The sequence below is a fragment of the Daucus carota genome, chromosome 4 (genome assembly GCF_001625215.2).
Source record: "Daucus carota subsp. sativus chromosome 4, DH1 v3.0, whole genome shotgun sequence".
In the NCBI taxonomy this organism is placed as follows: Eukaryota; Viridiplantae; Streptophyta; class Magnoliopsida; order Apiales; family Apiaceae; genus Daucus; species Daucus carota.
This window is the reverse complement of record NC_030384.2, coordinates 20,109,938-20,113,260: the sequence shown is the minus strand read 5'-3', so window position 1 is coordinate 20,113,260 and position 3,323 is coordinate 20,109,938. Positions and strand designations below refer to the sequence as shown.

The window sequence follows — 3,323 nt, the reverse complement described above, 5'->3', positions numbered from 1 at the left end:
GATGAGAGAGAGAATGAGTGAGTCTCCGTGACGACCCTTCCGAGGGATATGAAGACCAGTTACCAAGCATTTGGTAGTTATCAGGCTCATCTGATAGTTCTCGGGCTCATCCAGGCATGATCTACAATCCTCAATCCTGCTATCTGCCGAGTTAACCCTCGTGTGGGGGCTTGAGGTGATCATGATTCTTGAAGGCCCTCCGGGGTAATGTGAAGGCCGATCATATGTCTGAATCCTGTATTCTGGTGAGTTAGCCCTCATTGGGGGATTGAGACGATCGTGTAATTTGGCTCCTTGTCTACCCTGTTTGAAGATGGAGACTTCACTGGGAGGTGAGGACATGTCCCTGCACCTTGAGGGGTTGGTCATGGCTTGCCCAGATAACTTCTCCATAAGAGTCGTGGTAGATGCTATCTCTCGTATTGGAGATATCGTTGAATCCGTGACCTATTTGGATTAGGAGTCTGAGGTAGTCATACTCAAGACTAATTCTAACAGGAGTAGGACTCTCCAGGATGGGCCTTCGGCCTATCTCCGACCTTATCGCCAAGAGGCCTAGTCCTGATCAAACTAGGACTCCTGGTTCCATAGAACTACGTATGGCTTGATCCCCTATATAAAGGGGTACGTAGGCACATCAGGGGGATATATCGAGAGTTGTGAGAACGAGAGCAGAAATATATTCCCTTGATCTCAGCCACCCTCAAACACTTAAAACCACCGCCCACGGCGGATTTCCGTCATATAATCACCGTGAAACGCCTTATTCCGGCAACGAACCTCACGTTTGTTGATTCACCAAATTCCTCTATCAACAGTTGTTACTAATTCTGGCCGTGCAAGTACATTAGCCGCAACTGATGATGCTACTCCCACATTGAGGTGCATTGAGAGAGTTGCAATAGCTGCTACTCCAATTACTTATCATTCCAGGCAAGAGATGCGTAATATCTCTATATCAATGTCTGCTGTTTGAAATGTTTCATTTATTTTCTCTTTGTGGCATGTGTTTCTACTTCAAAAAATTAGGGAACTTCTGTTACTCATTCACGAACACCTACAAGCATCTGGATTGGGAACAACTGCCGCAGCACTTCCGAGAGAAATCAAAAGATGTAGGTGTTTATATGCACTACTGTATTGCTGTTTGTATGCACTCCTGTATTGCTTTCTGCAATTTTGGTTCAACTTATGTGAAATTTAAAGCTAAAACGGTAGCATGTTTATTTGCAGCCTCCTGTAACAACAACAGTGCTAAAGGTACCTCTGCATTGTGATGGCTTCATTCAGAAAATTCAGAAGCTTGTCTACAAAACAAAAGGTAAGTTCTTCAGTGTTAATTTCATAATGATAAAATATAATATCAATGATATATTGAATGTAAAATTTTTCCAAAAATGATTAATATAAATTATCAAATCATATAAAGAATATTTATATATTTACTTATATGTAATAATAAAATCTGCATGGGTGGATTTTCAATTAAATGAATACATTTATTTTCGAAAGAAATATAGTAGTTGCATGATGCATGTATAAAAGGTTCCAAAGCCGTTCCTATTTTCAGAAAGCATCTACTAAAGAATCAAGAAGACTGCCGGATGTGATGCCTGATAGGTCATATAAATTTCTTGCATATGGGTTTTGCTATGACAAGTCGAATGACGATTTTAAAGTATTTCTAACTTCCATGGTCTTGCTGTAGGAAATATAGTATCCGTTTATAGCTCAAAAACTGATAGTTGGAGAATGATAGGAGATTTTTCTTGTGCGGCAGATTCATTGGGGCCATGGGATGTGAATTACAAGGGATTGTTAGCAGATGAACCTATGTGCTGTGTTTTTAGACCTGGCGCGAAAGCTAACATTGTTATTTCCCTGGACATAAAAACAGAGACGGAGGAGGGGAATGCAGGTGGATGTTGGGCACTTTTTGCAAAAGCATTTTGTTTTGTAAATTTAACAGCACTCATGCTAATTTTTGGGTGATGAAAAAATATGGCGCGGAAGTCTTGGACAAAGTTGTTCAGCATTCCTTATGTTGATGGTACTCGACTCCTTGATTCCTTAAAATCAAATAGATCAAAATGGAGTAAATAGTAAACTTATTTCTGCGTTTTGTGAAATCCCAAGTGCTTTCAACTTTCATGCATAAAAGGTTGGTCATTTTCTCTTGTTTTGGCAGGTTGTAAATCAGTTTGAAGAGACTTATAAAAAGTGGAAGGACAGTGACCAGGTTCTTCAAGTTGCAGGGAAGAGTAGGCCAGTTAATTGCAATATGAATGGGAACCTGTTTAGGCTAAGCTCCATGTGGGATAGATTTGCACAAGACAATTTGTTGTTTGTAGGTGACGTTTGTGTCTTTGAACTGATAAACAACTCGACCAAATTGCTGCAAGCTGAAATATTTTCAGCAGCAAAAGAGGCAAACGGTAATACTGGCTCTGGACATCACTTACACCACTCAATTTAATCATGAAGCAATTTGCATCTCATTTTTTCTTCTGGTTTCTGGTTTTCATATTATCTTGGACGATATATTGCTCTATACATTGTTTGCCTGATGCATTCTCTTAAATTGAAAATTTTCTATGGCAAAAAAAATAAGAGACTGCCAAGGGTAAAGGAAGCTAAGGAAGCTAAAGTGCCTGCATTAGTCGATGCTTTCACATCTAGCACCCTTACTTCAGAATCAAACTATACCCATCTTCCTTGTATGGTGGATCCTTGGTAAGCTTTTCAGTTGATAGAAGCTAGCTTTTAGATTATCTACTAATTGAAAGACTCAAAATTTTATACCATGTCTTGACTGTTGTCCTTGCAGGGTTTGGCGCAAAAGTTTGTAAAGAGATTTATTATCAAAATACAGTTGCAATGTTACCCTTCGAATATCGGATGGAAGAGAGTGGTTGGTTAAGTGCAATGTTTACAACTCCTGTATTTATCTTGTATGATTTATTGTAAATTCGAATATATTTTTCTACAGTATTTGTCTTTATCAAAATTTTAGTTCCATGATTCATTCACACAGGCTCCCGAACAAGTTTTGAGCTTTCGCTTTAATAATACTATATGTGATGTTTTTTGGCTACTCTGGTAATGGAATTCATAGGATTCGACATAGTTATATATCTTACTGTATTGTTATATGTATAAATACTAATATATACATTTTTAATATGTTATATTGTGAATTACATTGGTTGCAGCCTTGCAGGACTATGCCTGGATAAAAAACTGAATGAAATTTCTGTTTGTAGAACATGTGGACAGGTGTGATAGTTTTACAGTTAAGCTGTACTTCAAATTACTCAGCAAAT

The 3,323-nt window shown here is 38.3% G+C and overlaps 1 long non-coding RNA gene across 3 annotated transcripts; it reads left to right on the top strand.

The window, feature by feature from the left end:
* The first annotated feature begins 817 nt into the window (after positions 1–817).
* LOC135151995 (uncharacterized) lies at positions 818–3,025 on the top strand. Of its 3 annotated transcripts, XR_010291044.1 has the most exons (7): positions 818–933; positions 1,030–1,115; positions 1,234–1,321; positions 1,571–1,678; positions 1,781–2,050; positions 2,189–2,733; positions 2,828–3,025. It is a non-coding gene; the product is annotated as an uncharacterized LOC135151995 (long non-coding RNA). The 3 variants fall into 3 exon arrangements; XR_010291043.1 differs by lacking the exon at positions 1,571–1,678; XR_010291042.1 differs by lacking the exon at positions 1,571–1,678 and having other exon boundaries at positions 1,709–2,050.
* Positions 3,026–3,323: the final 298 nt, after the last annotated feature.